At 49.2% G+C, this 23,956-nt stretch overlaps 2 protein-coding genes across 2 annotated transcripts in view; both read right to left on the reverse strand.

Annotated features, from left to right (window-relative positions):
- The window catches only part of LOC132389349 (P2Y purinoceptor 3-like), a 33,249-nt gene extending 16,164 nt beyond the window's left edge, over positions 1–17,085 (reverse strand). The window contains exon 1 of the mRNA XM_059961860.1: positions 16,899–17,085. The gene's annotated coding sequence lies outside the window, so the exon portion shown is untranslated. The remainder of the gene's footprint in view (positions 1–16,898) is intronic.
- Positions 17,086–21,342: 4,257 nt separating this feature from the next.
- LOC132389348 (schwannomin-interacting protein 1-like) overlaps positions 21,343–23,956 on the reverse strand; it is a 29,724-nt gene continuing 27,110 nt past the window's right edge. The window contains exon 8 of the mRNA XM_059961858.1: positions 21,343–22,287. The gene's annotated coding sequence lies outside the window, so the exon portion shown is untranslated. The remainder of the gene's footprint in view (positions 22,288–23,956) is intronic.

The following is a 23,956-nucleotide window of genomic DNA, read 5'->3' on the forward strand; positions in this document are numbered from 1 at the left end:
TCTTCAAAGGATCCCAACAGATTTGTCAGGTAAGATTTCCCTTGGGGAAACCACGTTGACTACATCCTATTTTATCAGGTGCATCCAAGTACCCTTAGACCTCATCCTTAATAATCGACTCCAACACAGAAGTCAGACTAACTGGCCTATAGTTTCCTTTCTTCTGCCTCTCTCCCTTCTTGAAAAGTGGAGTGACATTAGCGATCTCCTAGGATGCTCATGCACAACAGTCTTAGAGTTTACAGAGAAAGGTGCAAAAAACAAAAAAACATCCAGTTCTGTGGGTGAAAATGCCTTGTTAATGAAAGAGATCAGAGGAGAATGGCCAGACTAGTTCAAACTGACAGGAGGGCAACAGTAACTCAAATAACCTTGCATTACAACAGTGGAGTGCAGAAGAGCATCTCTGAACAAACAACACGTCGAACCTTGAAGCGGATGGGCTACAGCAGCAGAAGACACAAGCACACACTTACTGTGTGCAGGAGGTATGTAATAAAGCGGCCACAGAGTGTACACATAAACAAGCAAAGACTGACAAACAACCAACGTGCAGAAGAAGACAAACTGTGCTAATATATAACAAAAGAATGGGAGCGTGAGTTGGCGACTCCATAGTGAAATAAGTCCAGAGCTGAGGTGAGTGGAATTATCCACACTGGATCAAGAGCCTGATTGTTGAAGGGTAATAACTAGTGGTGTGGGACCTGAGGCCTCTGTACCTTCTGCCCGATGGTAGAAGCAAGAAGAGGACATGGCCTGAGTAGTGGGTGTGGATTTGAACACATGGTTCTCTCTGGTTTGAAAGGCGAAAATTCCAAGGATTCATTCCCCCTTCCTCCTTTATCATGAATCTTGGTTCTAGGGGCACACAGTAGCCTAGCGTCATAGTGCTGGTGACTGGGGTTCAATTCCCAGCACTGTCCGTGAGGGACTTGGACATTCTCCCCATGACCGCGTGGGTTTCCTCTGGGTGCTCCGTTTACTCCCACGTTCCCAGCGCGTACAGGTTAGGGTCAGAAAGTTATGGGTGTGCTATGTTGAAGCTGGAAGTATGGTGACACTTGCAGGCTGCCCACCAGCACATCCTCGGGCTGTGTTGGTCAGTGATGCAATGGCACAGGGAATTACGGCACAGTACGGGCCCTTTGCTGTGCTGGCCTTTTAACCCTTCCTCCCTACATAGCCCCAGTTTTCTATCATTCATCTGCCTTTTTAGGAGTCTCTTAAATGTCCCTAATGTGTTTGCCTCTACCAGCACTCCCATAAGATATGGCAGCAGAATTAGGCCATTTGGCCCATCAAGTCTGCTCCATCATTTCATCCTGGCTGATCCATTTCTCTCTCAGCCCCCATCTCCTGATTTCTCCTCGTATCCATTCATGCCCTGACCAATCAAGAATCTATCAACCTCTGCCTTGAATACACCCAATGACTTGGCCTCCCCCACAGCCACCTGTGGCAATGAATTCCACAGATTCACCACTCTCTGGCTAAAGAAATTCGTCCTCATCTCCGTTCTAAAAGGATGTCTATCTATCCTGAGGCTGTGTCCTCTTGCCTCCACCATAGGATATGCCTGTGGTAAATAGGTTACCTCATCAGGGGACATTTAGAATCTTTCGTCTTTCACCGTTCACCTGTCTGACAGCACCTTCACCAGAAAGATAGCAATGGGTTGAAGAGGTGGCTCACAGGCTGGTTAGGGAGGGGCAATAAATGCTGGCATTCCTACTGAGGCCCAGATCATCAGTGAAAACAAAGCAGGTGAAATCTGTTTGCTCGAGGTCAAAGGGAGCTTCACTGAGCACAAGACTGTGAGCTCCCCTCCGCCTCGTCAGATGCCGGCCATGTGCGACGTGAGGAACTTAAAGACCCAATGAAGTGGTTGGTTTGGGAATTTCCTAGGCACAGGGTGGTCTGTGCTGGGATCAGCCTTGGCTTTCACACAGAGAGGGAGGCTTTGCACAAATCCTTGGAACATGGGGTCACTGTGTTTCTGAGCTCTCTTTCAATAACTCATCTTAAGGCAATAGCAACTCACACAAGATGCTGGAGGAATTCTGCGGGTCAGGGAATATCTCTGGAAGGGAATTAACATTCGGTGGTTTGGGTTGGACCCTTCATCAGGACATTTCCCTCCACAGATGCTGCCCGACCGAGTTCCCCCAGCTCCTTTGTGAGTTACTCCAGAATTCCATCTCCATCTTAAATCAGACTCACTATTTATTAGTCCAGGCCCATGGAACAGGCTCAGCTATCACTCATTGTCCATGTAGTCCCGTAACAGACAAAATCCCAACAGACAAAACTCCGTCCTATTTACTCCCAACAAAATCCCAACAGACAAAACGCCTTCCTATTTACCCCCAACAAAATCCCAACAGACAAAACGCCTTCCTATTTACCCCCAACAAAATCCCAACAGACAAAACGCCTTCCTATTTACCCCCAACAAAATCCCAACAGACAAAACGCCTTCCTATTTACCCCCAACAAAATCCCAACAGACAAAACGCCTTCCTATTTACCCCCAACAAAATCCCAACAGACAAAACGCCTTCCTATTTACCCCCAACAAAATCCCAACAGACAAAACGCCTTCCTATTTACCCCCAACAAAATCCCAACAGACAAAACGCCTTCCTATTTACCCCCAACAAAATCCCAACAGACAAAACGCCTTCCTATTTACCCCCAACAAAATCCCAACAGACAAAACGCCTTCCTATTTACCCCCAACAAAATCCCAACAGACAAAACGCCTTCCTATTTACCCCCAACAAAATCCCAACAGACAAAACGCCTTCCTATTTACCCCCAACAAAATCCCAACAGACAAAACGCCTTCCTATTTACCCCCAACAAAATCCCAACAGACAAAACGCCTTCCTATTTACCCCCAACAGACAAAACGCCTTCCTATTTACCCCCAACAAAATCCCAACAGACAAAACGCCTTCCTATTTACCCCAACAAAATCCCAACAGACAAAACGCCTTCCTATTTACCCCCAACAAAATCCCAACAGACAAAACGCCTTCCTATTTACCCCCAACAAAATCCCAACAGACAAAACGCCTTCCTATTTACCCCCAACAAAATCCGAACAGACAAAACTCCTTCCTATTTACACCTCAACAAAATCCCAACAAATAAAACTCTGTCCTATTTACCCCCAACAAAATCCCAACAGACAAAACTCCTTCCTATTTACCCCAACAAAATCCGAACAGACAAAACTCCTTCCTATTTACCCCCAACAAAATCCGAACAGACAAAACTCCTTCCTATTTACCCCCAACAAAATCCCAACAGACAAAACTCCTTCCTATTTACCCCCAACAAAATCCGAACAGACAAAACTCCTTCCTATTTACCCCCAACAAAATCCCAACAGACAAAACTCCTTCCTATTTACCCCCAACAAAATCCCAACAGACAAAACGCCTTCCTATTTACCCCCAACAAAATCCCAACAGACAAAACGCCTTCCTATTTACCCCCAACGAAATCCCAACAGACAAAACGCCTTCCTATTTACCCCCAACAAAATCCCAACAAATAAAACTCTGTCCTATTTACCCCCAACAAAATCCCAACAGACAAATCGCCTTCCTATTTACCCCCAACAAAATCCGAACAGACAAAACTCCTTCCTATTTACCCCCAACAAAATTCGAACAGACAAAACTCCTTCCTATTTACCCCCAACAAAATCCGAACAGACAAAACTCCTTCCTATTTACCCCCAACAAAATCCCAACAGACAAAACTCCTTCCTATTTACCCCCAACAAAATCCAATTCAACTGATTCCTTTCCCAGACACTCTCCACGGTTCCTTGTGTCAATCCTGACCTCCAGCGCTGTGTGTATGTGCGAGCCTGCATGTGTGCGCTCGAGTATGTTTTGTGTTTGTGTATGTGTGTACATCTGTGTGTTTGTGTGTGTGCTTGTGCCCAGACGCATAATGAGTTTGTGTGCCAGTGTATGTAACAATAAAGGTTTAGCTATAGTTGTCACATTTATATTGAAACATCAAAACATACAGTGTAACACATAGTTTGCATCAAATCAAATCAGCGAGGATATGCTGGGAGGAATCTGCAAATACCACCACACTCCTGGTGCCAACATAGCATGTCCAGAACTTGCTAACCCTAACCGGCATGTGTTTGGACTGTGGGAGGAAACCAGAGAACCTGGAGGAAACTCAACTAGTCACAGGGAGAACGTGCAGACTCCTTACAGGCTGGAACTATAAAGCATTGTACCGACCGCTACGCTACTGTACCGCCTTACGATGGGAGAACGTCTGAGTGTGCTTGTGTATATATTGTGCTTCATTTGTGTGTGCATGCACATGCGTGTGCTTGTGCATGTGTATATGTTGTGCACGCACATGCGTGTGCTTTGTGTGTATGTCTGTACTTGTTTGTGTGTGTAGTTTGCACGTTCTCCCTGTGAATGTGTGGTTTTCCCGGGGTGTTCATGTTCCCTCCCACATCCCAACGACGTGTGCTGTCTGTTGTCGATGGGGGGGGGGGGGGAGCTGATGGGAATGTGGGGAGAGTGCAAGAGGTGAGGGTAGGTTTAGTGTGAAAATGGAGGCAGATGTGATGGGGTGAGTATCTGTGGGAAGAGGAGGGAACTCCACAATGCATTGTGCATAAGGCGGAGGGAGGTTGTGAAGTGGTGCTAATGTGCACCTTCAGGAGGGAGAACGTTCCCTGGGGTTTGGGAAATGTATCACATTGCGGAGTGAGGGAATGGGCTGACTGGCCTCTCTGTCGGCTGCAACAAATCTCTTCTTGGCAGAGAGCATTCTGACTGGCTGCATCACCGGGATCGAAAGAGGCTGCCAGCACAAACCTCCCTCACCAGCCAGGATACCTCCAGGTGGCAAGGCCTCAAGGAGGCAACGTCCATCACGAAGGACCCTCTGGGACATGCCCTCTTCTCGTTACTACCGTCAGGGAGGAGGTACAGGAGACTGAAGATGCTTTCAGGATAGTTTCTTCCCTCGTCGTCGGATTCCTGAACAGTCTATGAACCTGTGATCACTATCTCACTATTCTTTCCTCTCCTTGCACTTACTTTTGTCATTTATAATAATTTTACACCTTTGTATTGTACTGCTGTTGCAAAACAACTTTCATGACATTTACAATACTGTGCAAAAGTCTTATGCGCCGTAGCTGTGTATATGTGCCCAAGGCTTATGCATGGTACTGTAAATCAGTGATAATAAACCTGATTCTGTTTCTGATCTTTTGCTGTAACAATCTCTCATGAAACACAGATTCTGCAGATGCTGGAAATCCAGAGCAACCCTCACAAAATGTTGGAGAAACTCAGCAGGTCAGGCAGCTTCTATAGAAATGAACAGTTAACATTCCTTCAGGACCGGAAAGGAAGGGGGAAGATGCCAGATAAAAAAGTGAGGGGAGGGGAAGGAGGATAGCTAGAAGGTGATGTGTGAAGCCAGGTGGGTTGGAAAGCTAAAAGACGAGGAGGAGGGATCTGATCGGAGAGGGGAGTGGACCATTGGAGAAAGGGAAGGAGGAGGGGATCCGGGGGTGGTGATAGGCAGGGGAGGAGAAGAGGTAAGAGGCCAGAGTGGGTAATAGGAGGGGGAGGGAAAAATACTGGAGGGGAAATCAATATTCATCAGGTTGGAGACTGCCCAGATGGAATATGAGGTGATGCTCCTCCACCCCAAGAGTAGTCTCACTGTGGCAAAAAGAGGAGGTCATGGACTAACACGGCAGCACTGAAATGGGGATATGAAATTAAATGTATGAATTTAAATTGGTGGATGGAGTGGAGGTGCCTGGTAAAACGGACCCCCAACTTTTGTTAGGTCTGACCAATATAACGGAGGGACGACGCCAACATATTTGCAGGTGAGAAGTTGCCTAAACTGGAAGGACAGTTTGTGGGCCTGACTGGAGGCGGATGGGCAGGTGTAGCACCTAGACCACTTGCAGGGAGAAGAGCCAGGAGGGAGACTAGTGCAGAGGGACAAATGGACAAGGGAGTCATGAGGGAGGGATCTTTGAGGAAAGCAGAGAGTGGGGGTGGGGAGGTGAAGAGTTGATGGGTGGTAGGATCCACTGGAGGTTGTGGAAGTTGCGGAGGATGACGTGTTGGATGTGGAGGCTCATGGGGTGGTAGGTAAGGACAAGAGGAACTCTTTCCCTGCTAAGGTGGCAGGAAGATCGGGTGAGCATGGATGCACAGGAATTGAAGGTGATACAGGTGAGGGCACCATCAATCGTTGAGAAAGGGAAACTCTTTTCTTTGATGTCCTGAAAATGAAAGCCTCACCCTGGGAGCAGATGTGGTGATGATGAAGGAACTGAGAAAAGGGAATGGCACTTTTACAGGAGACTGGGTGGGAAGAGGTATCGTCAAGATAGTCGTTGGAATCGGTAGGCTTATAGAAGTTGTCGGTAGAGGATTTGTCTCCAGAAATGGAGATGTCAGAAATATACCAGGTAAATTTAAGGACAGGGTGGAAGTTGAAGAAAGCCAGGCATACCTCAGGCCCATGCGGGTGCCCATGGCCGCCCCTTGAGTGTGGAGAATGTGGGAGGAACCAAAGGAGAAGGTGTTGAGGGTGAGGACCGGTTCTGCCAGGCGGAGGGGGGTGGTGATGGTGGGGAAATGGTTGATTAATTTGTTGAAAAAGAAGCAGAGAGCTTTAAGGCTTTCTTGCTGGGGCATAGAAGTGTATAGGGACTGGACATCCATGGTGAAAAGGAGGCGGTCAGGGCTAGGGCATTGAAAGCTGTTGAGGAGGTGGAGAGCATGTGAAGTGTCACAGATATAGGTGAAAAGTCATCCTTCGGGGCACCAGGAATCACATTGAACTTTTTCAAAGCTGATAAGTAAGTAATGCCCCCTCTTCCTTGGAAACATCCCGATAAGGTCCCTGTGCTCCTTTCTACACCTCTTCTAGGTAGAGTGGAACCGGTCAATGCAAAAGTCAAAGTAAAATTACTATCAAAGTTCGTATATGTTACTGTATGCTACCTTGAGATTCATTTTCTTGCAGGCATTTACAGAGAATAAAGAAATGCAATAGAATTTACAAAAAAATTATACATAAAGACTGAAAAGCAACCAATGTGCATAAAAAGACAAATTGTTCAAATTAAAACATTAAAAAATAACTAATACCGAGAACATGAGTCCTTGAAAGTGAATCTGTTGGTTGTGGAGTCAGTTCACCGTTGGGGTGAGTGAAGTTGTCCACGCTGGTTCAGGGGCCTGATGGTTACAGGGTAATAACTGTTCCTGAACCTGGTGGAGTGGCTCCTGTACCTCCATCCCAATGGTAGAAGCAAGAAGACAGCAGTTGAAGGCTATTTGGCCCCTAGAGACCATTTCTGCATTCATTAAGGTTATAAAGCCTCGAGTCTTTCTCACCCAATCATCCATGTCACTCTGGCACACTACAATCTATTGGACTCTGCTTCAGTACACCCAGTGCGCTGGCCGCCCACGGCTCTCTGAGCAGGGGAAGGAATTCCAAAGATTTACAAACTGAGGTTTCCCTTCCGAGAAGGTCATTCAAAGGAAATATATCAGAATTTTGGGACTGAGGGAAATGAGGTCAGTGCAGGAAAGTGGCACTGAGGTTAAAGCCCAGATTGTGATCTGTTGGATGCCGGACCAGGCAAGAGGGGGGCTAATAGCCTACTATATCCTTAAGAGATGTATAATTCCCTGTCCATAAGACAATGGAGCAGAATAGTCCATTCGGCCCATCGAGTCTGCTGTGCCACCCCATTGTGGCTGATTTATTTTCCTTCTCAACCCCATATCCCCATAACCATTGAAGCCCTTACTAATCAATATTCGATCGACCTCTGCTTTAAATATACACAATAACTTGGCCTCTACAGCCATTTGTGGCAATGAATCATATAGATTCCCACTTCCTGATGTCTCGGGAAAGCAGCCAAAAGAATCAGGGAATCAGGGAATCCCTCCCCCCCCCCCGGACATTCCCTCTTCACCTCCCTGCTGTGGCAATTTACTGACCCTACAGACTGTCGGGATGTGGGAGGGAACCCACGCAGTCACAGGAAAAGCATGCACGCACAGTCGGGCTGGGAGGCAGTGGTTCTAACCACTGCACCTTTTCCCAGAAGACCCTGAGCCACTGCTCCGTTCAGAGTCCATTGTAAAACAAGAGACCCTTCTGTTATTTCTTTTGAAACCAAGCTTCAGCCTCAGGACTGACCAATGTCCCGAGGAGAGTATGGCCTTGGTCTGTGCCAACCAGAGGTCCCAGCTCGGACAGAAATAGACACAAGAGATTCTGCAGATGCTGGAAATCTTGAGCAACACACAAAGCACAGGAGGAACGCGGCCTGAAACATCGACTGCTTATTTCCCTCCATTGATGCTGCCTGTCCTGCTGAGTTCCCCCAGCATTTTGTGTGCGCTGCTCTTAACAGGGAAGAGGTCACTCCCATTTCCATAGCACCCAACCTTTCCTTGGGGGGGCTTCATGGTCAATCGAGTGTCAGGCTGTAGGGGAACGAGGAGGCCACCATATGTATAGCAAGATGCCCACGGCCTGGTACGGAAGCGTGGAAGCCTACCTGAAGCAGTGGATACTGCCCAGGCCGTCACAAGTCCCACCATTCAGCACACTTACCGGGAGCACCGTCACGAGAGAGCAGCATCATCTTTTCTTGCTGCTGCCATCAGGAAGGAGGTGCAGGAGCCTTACGTCCCACACCACCAGGTTAAGGAACAGTTATTACCCCACAACCATCAGGCCCCTGAACCAGCGTGGATAACTTCACTCACCTCAAACTCCCTTTCAAGGACTGTACAACTCATGATCTCGTTATTATTATTTTTAATTTTCATAGTTTGCCTTCTTTTACACATTGGCTGTTTGTCAGTTTTTGTGTATAGTTTTTCATAAATTTTATTGTATTTCTTTATTTTTCTGTAAATGCTTGAAAGAAAGTGAATCTCATTACAAGGGGTGACTGGTAAGTTCATTCCCCTTGTGGTATGTGATAACACATATGTACTTCAATACAAAGTTTTACTTTGAACTTTGACCTGTGCTCCCCACATTACAGAACTCTCAGGACTGTAGAGTGCTGTTGGAATACATTCTGTGTGCAGACTGATCTTGCTTGAGGAGAGATATACTGGCAGCAGAGGTTCAACGGCCCAGAGCAAGAAGGGATCTTATATAAGGATATAAAATTTTAAAAGGATTTAGATAAGAAAGAGGCAGGAAAGTTGTTTCCATTAGCACAGTACTGTGCAAAAGTCTTAGGCACATATATACTGTATAGCTAGGGTGTCCAAGACTTTTGCACAGTACTGTAGTAATTTTATGTATTATACTGTACTGCTACCACAACAAAAAACAAATTTCCTAACATATGTGAGTGATAATAAACCTCTTTCTGATATGGGTCTATTGTGGACTGAGAGTGGGAAGGGCGCAGGGAGAGGTGAATCGTGGTTGTGAAGAGGGGAGGGAGAGGGAAGCACCAGAGAGACATTCTGTAATGATCAATAAACCAATTGTTTGGGATCAAATGACCTTGCCTGGTGTCTCAGGGCTGGGTGTGTCTGCACCATCTCCCGGCACCCCTCCCATAGCGCTCCATCCTCACCATTCCCAACACCATTTGCTCCCGCCAGATTTACAAACTTGCTCTCCGCTCCACATTGACAAACACAGTACTATGCAAAAGTCTTCAGCGACCTAATATATATAAAACACAAACACACATATATATCTGCTTTTTCCAGAGTAGTGAATATGTAGAATTCTATGCCCAGGGAAGCAGTAGAGCTAAAATATATTTAAGAGATGGTGAGATAGATTTTTGCATAGTCTGGGAATTAGGGGTGATAGGGAAGAGGCAGGTAGGTGAAGCTGGGCCCAGGGCCAGATCACTCATGATCTATGTGAACTCCTGTTCCCGGTTCTCCTGTCACTAACAGGGGCCTCAGCTGGGATTTTTCACCTGAAAAGACAGCATCTCAGACAGAATTTGCAGCAACTCTGCGCTCACGTATCCGGAGCGGGACTCGAACCGGTGGCTGCGTGCGGGTGCTCTGCCGCTGATGGAAGGTGAAGATGATGTTGGGGTGACACTAATCCCACAGAGCGAGCCCTGAGGTTCAGACCCCCAGCTCTCTCACAGCCATAACCACAGGGGCACTGGGCTGAAGAGGCTGTCACAGATCCGGTTTATTGCTTAGGAGATGTAAACCCACCATTTCCGCATTTCCTTGTGATGTACTTGTACATCATTATTATCATCACTATGTGCCGCATTGTATGACGTGGGCAATCGTAGTCTTTCCATGACCATCATTGTTCTTGGCAGATTTTTCTGCTGAAGTGGTTTGCCATTGCCTTCTTCTGGACAGTGTCTTTGCAAGACAGGTGACCCCAGACATTACCAATACTCTTCAGAGATTGTCTGTCAGTGGTCACATAACCAGGACTTGGTGTATGACTATTCACCACCTGCTCCCGTGGCTTCACGTGACCCTGATCAGGGAGAGGTTAGGGGGGGCTAAGCAGGTGCTACACCTTGCCCAAGGGTGACCTGCAAGCTCGCAGATGGAAAGAACTCCTTACATCTCCTTGGTGGAAACGTACCTGCTCCCTGCCACCCACTTGCGATGTATAAAAGGGCCATTTGTCCCACTGATTCTCTTCCTGTTGTCCCCACAATGACAGCCTCCCCGCCATGGTCTTTGTCTATACTCCTCCCTGCCTGGGTAGAGCAAAGACCCCACCCACCCAGGACATCCTCTCTTCTCCCCTCCCCCATTGTCTGACCACCAGAATCAAGGACAGCTGCTACCCCACTGTTATCAGACTCCTCTTGTATGATAAGATGGACTCTTGCCCTCACAATCCACCTTGCTATAATATGGCACCTTATTGTCTACCTGCACTGTACGTTCTCAGTAGCTGTTACACTTTATTCTGAATTATTGTTTTAGCTCAGGGAGGGCACTGATCTATATGAGCAGTATACAAGACATACTGTTCACCGTGTCTCAGCACGTGTGAGCATGATAAAGCAATACCAGTAAAGATAAGCACAAACGCATTGTCATGTTCCCATCCAAACACTGAAACGCACCACCAACTGCTTGGATCAACAGCCAGCGCAGTGCGGGAGGCAGCCCGCAAATGTCTCATTGCTTCTCCTGCCCAGAACTCACTAACTCTATCCCTAACTGTATATGTTTGGAATGTGGGATGAAACCCACACACTCACAGGGAAAACATGCAAATTCCTTACAGACAGCAACGGGAATTGAACCTCAGTTGGTGATTGCTGGCACTTTAAACTGTTACACTACAAGACCCTTAAGGAAGGAAATCAGTCATTCCCAAGCAGACTGCTCAATATCTGATCCTTCCCACAGCGAAGGACTCAGGCTTGTGGGATAGACCTCACTGGGGCTTCAAGAACACGCTGGGAGATTTACCGGAGACCCCCCCCACGCTGTGTGGACCAGTAAAAGCAAAGGGAAGATGTCAGAGCTGACAGCAGGCAGGGTAAAATCAGAAAGCGCTGGAAAGACTCCCCGTGTCAGGCAGCTTTTCAGGGGAGAGAAACAGGCTCAACATCTTAGGCCAAGGCCAGAAACGTCCCCCTCTGGCCGTGTGCTCCCAGCAATTCCTGTCCTCTCGTAATTCTGGTGTTTTTCTGGAATTTTGGAATAATCTACCATTATCGATTTTGAACATTCAACTTAACTTCCAGCTAAGCTGGTGGCAGGATGAAGGGGTGGGAGATCCAGACGTCTAAACGTGGATACCTGTGCCCTAATGTTGTGCCGACCTTTTAACCTACTCCAAGATCAACTTAACCCTTCCCTCCCACATACCCCTCTATTTTTCTATCATCCATGTGCCTATCTAAGAGTTTCTTAAATATCACTAATGTATCAGTCTCTACTACCACCCCTGACAGGGTGTTCCACACACCCACAACACTAAAAAACCTACCTCTGACATCCCCCTGTGTTTTCCTCCAATCACCTTAAAATCATGTCCCCTCGTATTAGCACTGGCTGTCCACTCTATCTATGTGTCTTATCATCTGGTACGTCTGTATTCAGTCATCCTCCTTCATTCCAAAGAGAAAAGCCCTGGCTCTCAACGTCTCCTCATCAGACACACTCTCCAATCCCGGCAGAATCCTGGTGAATCTCCTCTGCACCCTCTCTAAAGCTTCCACATCCTTCCTATAATGAGGCGACCAGAACTGAGCACTAACTCCAAGTGTGGTCTCACCAGAGTTTTATAGAGCTGCAACATTACCTCGCGGCTATTAAACTCGAACCCTGACTAATGAACACCAATGCACCACAGGCCAGTTTAACAACCCTAACAACATGTTAACGACATTATGGCCTGCTTGGACCTCGAAAAAATTCATTATTCAGTTCTTAATTTGGACCTAAAGTTCCATAAGGTCTGGGGACCTTTTATCGAGTACTTTCATAACCTTCCTCTTGACTAGGGTTTTTTTTTCTTTTCGGTCCCTTGCTTTCAGCTCCTTTTTTTTCTGGTAGTAGGCATTACTATCCTCTGTTGCTAAGTGTATTCACAGCCTGGGAGTTTGATTGTCCTGATTTATATTCTCTATATTGTGTTGTGGTTGGTCTGGAGTTTTTTTTTGTGTTTGGGGCTTGGGGAGGACACTAAGTTTACTTGTCTTCAATTTAGGTGCTTTTTTTAAAATTCTCTTTCTCTGTATCACATTGTCATTGTATGCTTAATTTTGCACTGTATTAATGTTCCTTATTGTGATTTGGGGTTTTTTAATCTGTAAAATGTATAAAAAAAACTAATTAAAAAAAAACCCTGACAACATGTGTGGCAACTTTGAGGGATCTGTAGACGTGGGCCCCGTGATCACTCTGTTCCCCCACACTGCTAAGAATTGTGTCATTAACCTTGTATTTTGCCTTCGTTTGACCCTCCAAAGTGATTCACTTCTCCAGATTGAACCCCATCTGCCACTTCTCAGCTCAGCTCAATGTCCCATTGTCACCTATGACACCCTTCTACACTATCCACAACTCCACCAACCTTCTCATCATCTGCGATTTCCTTTGTTGTTAGCGCAAACATTAATTTGGGGCAAAAATTGTGCAGATAAGAGCCCTTGGAATCTCCCTTTAACTCCCCCCCCCCCCAACGGTGTCACAGCAGCACAAGCTGTGGTTAGGTAACATCCCCAAGCCAGACTGGGTGGCATGGTCACATAGTGCTGAGCTCAACACACAGCAGCACAGGTTCAAATCCCGCCGCAGCCTGGAAGGAGATTGTACATTCTAACCGTGACCGTGCTCCAGCTTCCTCCACAGACGCTTGGGGGGTTAATTGGTCGTTGTAAATTGTCCCGTGATTAGGCTGGGGTTAAAACGGGGGACTGCTGGGTGGCGCAGGTCGAAGGGCCGTAGGGGCCTGTTCCACACCATAAATAACTAAAAAAGTTGTTAGGAGAACTCAGTCAAAAAGGAGGTTTCAGGGAGCATGATAAAAGAAGGGGGAGGGAATTCCAAAGCCACTAATTGATTACATCAGGGGGCTCAAAAGCAGGTTGTTGGTGGTCCTATTCTGGGGCAGATATATATATATATATATATATAGTTAGATAGAGAGAGATAGAGATAGAGAGATAGATGAGAGAGAGATGGAGAGAGATGAGAGAAATGGAGAGACAGATAGATAGATAGATAGATAGGGACAGATAGAGCTGGACAGAGATAGGGAGACAGAGATAGAGAGAGAGAGAGAGAGAGAGAGAGAGAGAGAGAGAGAGAGAGAGAGAGAGAGAGAGAGAGAGAGAGAGAGAGAAACAGACAGATGGATAGAGGGATAGAGAGATTTTGAAAAAAGGATGAAAATTTTTCATTTCCAATTGAAGCTGGTGAAGGTGGCTAACCCAGCAAACACTGGGGGAAGAGATCTTGGTGCTGAACAGAGTGGGAGGTGGGGGTGCGCTTGTTTACAGAGGTCAGGTGGTGAGGAGATGGAGTGTCGGGGGGGGGGCTTCAGCTGGAATAAAGACCCTTCAGCCCATCACCCATACACACCCGTCACATTTTATTCTCCCCATGTTTCCATCAGCTCCCCCCCAGATTCTAACCCCTCACCAACACACGAGGGGGCAATTCATAGTGGCCGATTAACCCACCGACCCTTCACATTGTTGGGATGTGGGAGGGAACTCGAGCAGCTGGGGTCACAGGGAGAATGTGCAAACTCTGCATGCACGCACACACGAATCCAACCGCGATCTCTTGGTCTATACTCCCATGCCCACAACTCATTGGATGGGTTGGCTTTTGGAAAAAGTGAGAAGTTGAACTGGAGATTAGAGATTCCCAAGGGGCAAGAGAGTGGAAGACTGGATGTGGAGAAGTTGATAGACACAGGACGGACTGCAGATGCTGAAAGATACACACTACATGCTGGAGGAGCTCAGCAGGTCAGGGAGCAGCAATGGATGGGAATGAGCGGTGGGCTGACACCCATCATCAGGATTGGAAAGGACGGGGGAAGAGATGAGAAAATGAAGGTGGAGGGAAAAGTACAAGGTGGCAGGTGACAGGTGAAGTTGGGAGAGGGAGAAGGGTGAAGTAAAGAGCTTGGGAAGTTGATTGGTGAAAGAGATACAGGGCTGGAGAAGGGAGAGTCTGATAGGAGAGGACAGAAGGCCATGGAAGAAATGGAAGGAGGAGGACCACCAGAGGGAGGTGATAGGCAGGTAAGGAGGGAAGGTGAGAGAGGGAAACAGGATAGGGAATAGTGGGGGTACAGTGTAAATTTCTGGAAGTTCTAGAAATCAATGTTCATGCCATCAGTTTGGAGGCTTTCCAAACAGAATACAAGTTGTTGCTCCTCCACCCTGAGTGTGGCCTCGTACTGTGGCTAGAGGCGGCCTTGGCCCGACATGTCAGAATAGGAGCAGGAAGTGGAATTGAAATGGATGTCCACTGGGACGTCCTGCTTTTTGTAGGTGCTCAGTGAAGTGGTCTCACCGATATTCAGGAGGCTACACTGGGAGCACTGGACACAGAAAATGACCCCAACTGACTCATGGGTGAAGTGTCGCCTCACCTAGGACTATTTGGTGCTTTGAATGGCAGTGAGGGAAGTGGTGTAGGGGCAAATTGATGAACAAACATTGATTTCTTGAACTTCAGGTAATTGCCCCCCCCTTCTTCCCCATTCCCGTTTCCCCCTCTCACTTTATCTCCTCACCTGCCCACCACCTCCCTCTGGTGCTCCTCCCGCTTCCCTTTCTTCCGTGGCCTTCCGTCCTCTCCTATCAGATCCCCACTTCTCCAGCCTGTATCTCTTTCACCAATCAACTTCCCAGCTCTTTATCTCACCTCTCCCGGTTTCACCTACCACCTGCAACCCTCCCTCCTCCTGAATCTGACTTCTCCCCTTCCTTTCCAGGCCTGATGAAGGGCCTTGGCCCGAAACATTGACCGGATGCTGCCTGGCCTGCTGATTTCCTCCAGCACATTGTGTGCAAGAGTTCCCAATGGTGTTCTGCTTGGGAAGAAGGTGGCTTGATCCCCACCCCACCTACCGACAGTACGGAAGGCTCCTGGGATCTTGCTGTGCACAGGAAAATCCCACAGGCAGTCAAAGTTCCAGCTCAGTTACTCGGCGGGGGAGCGGGCTGGGGGGGGGGGGTAAAGATTCAGATTCATGTGGTCAATGTTCCTGGTGGATGGGGAGTTCCTGCTCCAACTCTCCCCCACCCCCCACCCCCAAGAGATTCTGCAAGTACAGTACTGGAAATCCAGAATTACATATAGAATGGGGGATGTATAGCTCGGAGGGGGTTACAAGGACATGGGGTGGCTGCAGGGGGTTACAGAGACAGGGAGGGGTGTAGGGACCGGAGGGGGTTACAGAGACAGGGAGGGGTGTAGGGGATGAAGGGTGTTACAGAGACAGGGAGTGGTGTAGGGGATGGAGGGGGTTACAGAGACAGGGAGGGGTGTAGGGGTCTGAGGAGAGGGTTACAGAGACAGGGAGGGGTGTTGGGGCCGGAGGGGGTTACAGAGACGGGGAGGGGATAGGGACTGGAGGGGGTTACAGAGGCAGGGAGGGGTGTCGGGGCCGGAGGGGGTTACAGTGGTATCAGGGGTGGGAGTGTGTAGGGATGGGAATGGCTGAGCACAAATGGGAGTCACCACACAAATAATTGCCCTCCAGCTTGGGCTCCTAAACCCTGGGACATTAAATTTGTGTGATCCACAGATGGATGGGATTGCACTGTGCAATGATCTCAGAACTTGGGGGGGGGGGGGGGGTTTGCATAGGAAGCAGAGCCAAGTCCTTCTCTCCTACCCCTCCTCTATTGCTATCTCAGCTCCTCCATTTCACCCCTCCTCCTGCATTATTGCCCCACTTCCCATTCCCTCCCAATCACCCCCTCTGATAGGGGTCGGGGTAGAGTAGGTTGTGCCACGCACCCTGACTCAACATTCCCCGGAGAGTTGGGCAGGTAGTAGAGAGGAGAGGGGAGGGGTTGGACAGCGGACATTGGGGAGGTAAGGGAGGCCAGGGCCTTAAACTACTGACACAGGAGATTCTGCAGGTGCTGGAAATACAGAAACGCACACAAAATGTTGGAGGAACTCAGCAGGTGAGGCAGCATCCATGGGCGGGAATCAAGAGTCGATGTTTCGGGCCGAGATCCTCCATCAGGACTGGAAAGGAAGTTGGGGGGGGGAGTCACCCCCTTCAACCACCGATCCTCGGAGATGCCGAGCCCTGGGAAGCAGGGCCGGATGTCTCCCAGACACCGAGCGCCACGCAGTCGGAGACATACTCACCGGTCAGAAGCGAGGGCTGCCCCTGCGGGGCCTTCCAGCGATTTCCGCCACCTCGTTTCTCCCTCCTCCCCCCTTCCCCGCTCCTCCAAACGGCGTTCCCAGAACGTGCTCCTGTTTTTCCAGCGGCTGTATTTTCAGCTCCTGGTCGCAGGTCCGTGTACTTGCTGTTGTGGCGAAGATAGCTGTGTCAGCTGATGCACCTCGTTACCCGTGGTTAATAACTCATCCAACGGCGTCTCCAGGCAACCAGTAACCCAGAGGCTTCAGCTCCCAACCTGCCAAGCATCGTCTCCCGTCACCAATCCCCCCATCTATCTCCAGCCTCCCAGCATCGCCACGTCTCTCTGCAGGACAAACTCAGAAAGTCAAGCAGCATCCATGGAGGGGAATAAGGAGTTGACGTTTTTTGGGCCGAGGTCCCCCATTGGGGCTTATTGCTCCAGTCACACACAACTTTCTGTGTAAAACTTTCCCTCTCTCATCTTAAATGTACGTCCTCTAGTATTGGACACTCTTACCCTGGGGAAAAGATTCTGACTGTCGATGCTGTCCACGTATCTGACATGATCTAGGCCTCTCGTGATTTTACAAACTTCTCTCTGGTCTCCTCTCAGCCTCTGATGCTCCGGAGAGGGAAAAACAACCCAAGTCTGTCCAAACTCTGCTTACGTTTCATGCTCTCTAATTCAGGCAGTGTCCTGGTGAACCTCTTCTGCAAACCCCCCCCCCCCTCACAAAGCCTCCATGATGGGGCAACCAGATCTGAACGCAATGCCCCAGAAGAAACTCAACCAGAGGTTCAGAAAGCTGCGACGTAACTTCCCAACTCTTAAGCTCAATGCCTCGACTAATAAAGCCAAGCTTGCCACGTCCTGATGAAGGGTCTCAGCCTGAAACGTCGACTGTTTATCCTCTCCATAGTTGCTGCCTGGCCTGCTGAGTTCCTCCAGTGTGTCCCCACATTTGCAGAACCTTTTGTGCTTACGATGTGTCCATGTCATTCCATCCCAATCGAGAACGATCTGAATTGTGCTCAAACATCTCGCCAGTCCTGGTACACAATGACTGATCCTACATAGCCCTTCTAGGCTTGGTCTCCCTGTTCTGGAAACGAGGGGGCAGAGGGGATTTACAAGGACAGGGCTGGGAAACAACATCAGTGCCATCAGGTTGGAGGTTACCCAGGTGGAATAGAAGGGTCTCGGCCTGAAATGTCGACTGTTCTCTTTTCCATAGACACTGCCTGGCCTGCTGAGTTCCTCCAGCATTTTGTTTTGTGTTTGCTTGGATTTCCAGCATCTGCAGATTTTCTCTTGTTTGTGATCAGAATAGAAGATAGATCAGGAACAGACCCTTTGGCCCACACTGCCGTGCTGAACCAAATAAATTAGTTATCAGATGACCATCCCCTCTGCCTACACTATGTTCATATCCTTCCCTTTTCTCACATTCATGTGTTGATCGAAAAGTCCTTAATGTATCTGCCTCTGGCACCACCCCAGGCAGTGGAATCCAGGCACCCATCTCTCTCTCTGTGTAAAAATCCTACCCCTCACCTCTCTTTTGAAATTGCACCCTCTTGCCTTAAAAGTACGCCCTCTGGTATTAGACATTTCAACCCTGGGAACTCCCTGAATCTGCCTACTCTATCCATGCCTCTCATATAAACCTCTATCAGATCTCCCCCTCAGCCTCTGTCGCTACAGAGAAAACAGCCTGTCATGACAGCATATGCCCTCTAAACCAGGCAGCACCGCTGTGAACCTCTTCTGCACCCTCAACATCCTTCCTAATGAATGCAATAGTTCTGGGGTGACTAGAACTGTATGCAATATTCCAGATATGGCCTATCTAGAGTTTTATAAAGCTACAACATAACCTCCTGACTTTTGAACTCAATACCTTGATTAATAAAGGCAATTATGCCATAAATCTCCTTAACCACCCTGTTAACCTGTGTAGCCACTGTGAACTTGAACCCCAAGATGCCTCTGCTCATCACCAGATTAAGGGTCTTGCCATTGTATTGTCTCTTTACATTTGACCTACCAGGGTGCAACATTTCACAGTTGCCCAGGTTAAACTGCATCTGCTATTTCCTCTGCCCGTATCTGCAACTGATCTACATCATGTTGTATTCTTTGTCAACAGTCTTCTACACGGCCCACAACACCAACAATCTTTGTATCATCTGCAAACCTACTAATCTACATTTTTATCTTGGTAATCTATATAGATCACAAACAGTAGAGGTCCCAGCACAGGTCCCTGCAGAAAAACACTAATTACAGACTTCCAGCTAGAAGAAGGACCCTCTGTCTTCTCTGCACAAACCAGTTCTGAGTCCAAAAGGCCGATTCACCATGGATCCAATGCACCTTAATCTTCTGGATGAGCCTCCCATGCAAACACCTTACTAAAATCCATCTAGACCACATCCACTGCCCTAACCTCGTCATCTTGTCAAAAAAACTCAGCCAAATTGGTCATACGCAAAGCTATGCTGACTCTCCCTAATTAGACAATTCCTATCAGCAAGAATTCTCTTCACTAACTTTCTCTACCACTGATGTGAGACTCACTGATCTGTAGATTCCAGGATTATTCCTGGTTCACTTCTTTAACAAAGGAACAACTGTGGCAGCTTGCCAGTCCTCCAGGACCTCGCCTGTGCCAAGGAAGGACACAAAGGCCCCACAATCTCTTCACTTGGTTCTCGCAATACCTGGGGTTTATCTCATCAAGCCTGGGGACTTATCCACCTTAATACTCTTTAAGAGACCCAGCACTACCTCCTCCCTTAGCTTGAAATGCTGTAGCATACAAGGTGTTGTTTCTGGCCTCATCATGGCAGTAGAGGAGGTCATGGACTGATATTCTGGAACGGGGATAGGGATTAAAGTGGATACCTGCCGGGAAATACTGCCCTACATGGTCCTCCCTTCACATTCTGGATTCTGCCCCCTTCCTTTCCAGTTCTGATGGAAGGTCTTGGCCCGAAACACCGACCATTTATTTCCCTCTGTAAATGCTTCCTGTCCTGCTGAGCTCCTTCAGCAATTCTGTATTTGTTGCTTTGGATTTCCAGCACCTGCTGAATCATGGAAGGTCGGAGGCCCACCCCGACCCGACCCGGACAGGCCTGGCTAAGCTTCGGACAACGGCTGGGGGTACTGGGAACGCGACAGAGCTGGGGCTGGGTCACAGAGTCTGGGGAGATGCCATTTATGGCATCTTGTTGCTCTGCTGTGGGGCTGGTGGGGGGGGGGGGGGAAGGGTCTCAGTCCAAGGGCAGCTGGGCGTGCTGGTTATGCACGGAATAAACCTCACCTCCTTCCCGCCAACACAGAGGGGTGGGGGCAATTCAGTGAGGGACAGCTGGCCCACTGTCGCTTCATCAACTCATCTCTGACACCAAGCTGTTTGTTCTGCAGAGAAAAACATGCCCAGAGGATGGTCCTGGTCAAACACGACTTAATCAGGCAAGCACAGATTACACAGAGCGTGAGTGCGCGGTGGCTAATCGAACCCATTAGCCCTGTTTGTCGAGTGATGCAGGAACAACAGTTGTCAATTAAGCTATCTGGCTTGGATATTAGAGACAGAATAATGATAAAAGGCACAGGGAGATTGTGTTGCTGCAAACTGCAGTGGCGTCTCTGAGACTGAAACTCTCCCCCAGTTTGCCCCTCCGACTCCAGCTCTGCACGAGTCAATTTGCACTGCATTTGCTGACCACAGGAGCAGAATGAAGCCATTCAGCCCATCGAGTCTGCCCGGCCATTCCATCACAGCTGATTTATTATCCCTCTCAGCGCCATTTCTTCACTTCTCCCCATAACCTATGACACCCTTACTGATCACAAACTTGTCAACCTCTGTCTTGAATTTACCCAAAGACTTGGCCTCCACAGCTATCTGTGGCAATGAATTCTGCAGATTCACCACCCTCGGGCTAAAGAAATTCCTCCCCATCTGTTATATATTCCACTTCCATTTACCCTGAGGCCTTGCTCTCTGATCTGACACTCCCCCACCGTTGGAAACGTCCTCTGCGCGTCCACTCTACCGAGGCTTTTACGTTTCAGTGAGATCCTCCTCTCATTCCTCGGAGTGCAGGCCCAGAGGCATTAAAAACCCCTCATATTTTAACCCTTTCATTCCTGGGATCATTCTCTTCTGGACCCTTTCCAATTCCAGCACATCCTTTTTTAGATAAGGGGTCCAAAACTGCTCACAATATTTCAGGAGAGGCCTCACCAGTGCCTTATAAAGCCTCAGCATCACATCCTTGCTTTTCTATTCTAGCCCTCTCGAAATGAACGCAAATGAACGTTGCATTTGCCTTCCCCACCACTGATGCAAACTACAAATTAATCTTTAGGGAATCCTGCACCAGGACTCCCAGAGTTAATCATAAAAGACAAAAGTATTCTCTGTGGTGTAAACAGTTTATTTCTGCCTTTCATGCCCAGCTGGGTTAACATGAAGGAACCAGTAACTTAAAAAAAATACACATTTTAAGAAAGAAATCACAGACAAACAGCATGGAACACATGCTCCCATCCCTTTGTCCACTTGGTTTTCCCGATCTGGGATCCCCTGGGATGTTTGAGAGGGCTGTAGGGAGTTGGCGTCGCTTGGGATTCTGGCAAATTCTGTTCCTTCCCTCCGATCCAGCCCCAGCTTCCCATATCCGTGGAATACATCCTCCCGGGTTTTCTAGTCCACAATAGCTTTCTGGAGTAAATCCTCCATTTCCGGGACAATACTCAGGCTTCATATCAGAGGTAGAGGGGCCAAGATTGGAAGGGGGGTAGGAGGTGAAGAGGGGGGTGAGGGTGGGAGAGAAAGGGGAAAGGGAGGGGTAGGGGTAGAGGGGCTAGGGGTAGAGGAGGATAGGGGAGGGGGGAAGTCAGTGGGTTGGAAGCTCTAAGGAGGGAAATAGACAGTTGAGTTTTCCGGCTGATACCCTCTGTCTGGGCTGACCCACAGAACATCATTGTTTGGCTCCAGTTCCCACTTCACTGGACAGGCCCCAAACTCGGCACGTTCCCAGATCACCATTAGGGAAGGCAAGAAGGTGAGAAGGAAGTTGGGTGAGTCTGAAGTTTGTAACCAGCAGGGAGATGGGCAGTGCAAAGTCAAGGGGCCAAGTGGCCGACTTTGGTCTGTATGCAGGCTCCGAACTTTGGAGTGGGGGCAGAGATCCAACCGTGCAGCTCTGAAGGTGCATATTCCGGGAAACCTACGACGCATGTCCTGGAACTAGCACCGTCTCATCCGCTGTCAGGAATCTGATCCGGTTCCCAGTCTGGCAGCAAATTTGCCACAGTTAACGGCCCCCCTCATAAACCCGACAAATTCCCTCGGTGCTCTTACAAAGAACCTGAGCAGAAAGAATTATATTTATTAGCTCTGCTCTGCCTCACCAGCACTCCCACCGTGAAGCCCTCCCATGGCACAGCACCGCGCTCCATTAAGATGGATGATCCTCCAGTGCACAAAATCACTACCAGAGGGGTTACAGAGATAGGGAGGGGTGTAGGGGATGGAGGGGGTTACAGAGACAGGGAGAGGTGTAGGGGATGGAGGGGGTTACAGAGATAGGGAGGGGTGTAGGGGATGGAGGGGGTTACAGAGATAGGGAGGGGTGTAGGGGATGGAGGGGGTTACAGAGACAGGGAGAGGTGTAGGGGATGGAGGGGGTTACAGAGACAGGGAGGGGTGTAGGGGATGGAGGGGGTTACAGAGACAGGGAGAGGTGTAGGGGATGGAGGGGGTTACAGAGACAGGGAGAGGTGTAGGGGATGGAGAGGGTTACAGAGACAGGGAGGGGTGTAGGGGATGGAGGGGGTTACAGAGACAGGGAGGGGTGTAGGGGATGGAGGGGGTTACAGAGACAGGGAGAGGTGTAGGGGATGGAGGGGGTTACAGAGACAGGGAGGGGTGTAGGGGATGGAGGGGGTTACAGAGACAGGGAGAGGTGTAGGGGATGGAGGGGGTTACAGAGACAGGGAGGGGTGTAGGGGATGGAGGGGGTTACAGAGACAGGGAGGGGTGTAGGGGATGGAGGGGGTTACAGAGACAGGGAGGGGTGTAGGGGATGGAGTGGGTGACAGAGACAGGGAGGGGTGTAGGGGATGGAGGGGGTTACAGAGACAGGGAGAGGTGTAGGGGATGGAGGGGGTTACAGAGACAGGGAGAGGTGTAGGGGATTGAGGGGGTTACAGAGACAGGGAGGGGTGTAGGGGATGGAGGGGGTTACAGAGATAGGGAGGGGTGTAGGGGATGGAGGAGGTTACAGAGATAGGGAGAGGTGTAGGGGATGGAGGCGGTTACAGAGACAGGGAGGGGTGTAGGGGATGGAGGGGGTTACAGAGACAGGGAGGGGTGTAGGGGATGGAGGGGGTTACAGAGATAGGGAGGGGTGTAGGGGATGGAGGGGGTTACAGAGACAGGGAGGGGTGTAGGGGATGGAGGGGGTTACAGAGATAGGGAGGGGTGTAGGGGATGGAGGGGGTTACAGAGATAGGGAGGGGTGTAGGGGATGGAGGGGGTTACAGAGACAGGGAGAGGTGTAGGGGATTGAGGGGGTTACAGAGACAGGGAGGGGTGTAGGGGGTGGAGGGGGTTACAGAGACGGAGAGGTGTAGGGGATGGAGGGGGTTACAGAGACAGGGAGGGGTGTAGGGGATGGAGGGGGTTACAGAGACAGGGAGAGGTGTAGGGGATGGAGGGGGTTACAGAGACAGGGATGGGTGTAGGGGATGGAGGGGTTTACAGAGACAGGGAGGGGTGTAGGGGCCGGAGGGGGTTACAGAGACAGGGAGGGATGTAGGGGATTGAGGGGGTTACAGAGACAGGGAGGGGTGTAGTGGATGGAGGGGGTTACAGAGACAGGGAGGGGTGTAGGGGATGGAGGGGGTTACAGAGACAGGGAGGGGTGTAGGGGATGGAGGGGGTTACAGAGACAGGGAGAGGTGTAGGGGATGGAGGGGGTTACAGAGACAGGGAGAGGTGTAGGGGGTGGAGGGGGTTACAGAGACAGGGAGAGG

Source organism: Hypanus sabinus, unplaced genomic scaffold, assembly GCF_030144855.1.
Source record: "Hypanus sabinus isolate sHypSab1 unplaced genomic scaffold, sHypSab1.hap1 scaffold_542, whole genome shotgun sequence".
Lineage (NCBI taxonomy): Eukaryota > Metazoa > Chordata > Chondrichthyes > Myliobatiformes > Dasyatidae > Hypanus > Hypanus sabinus.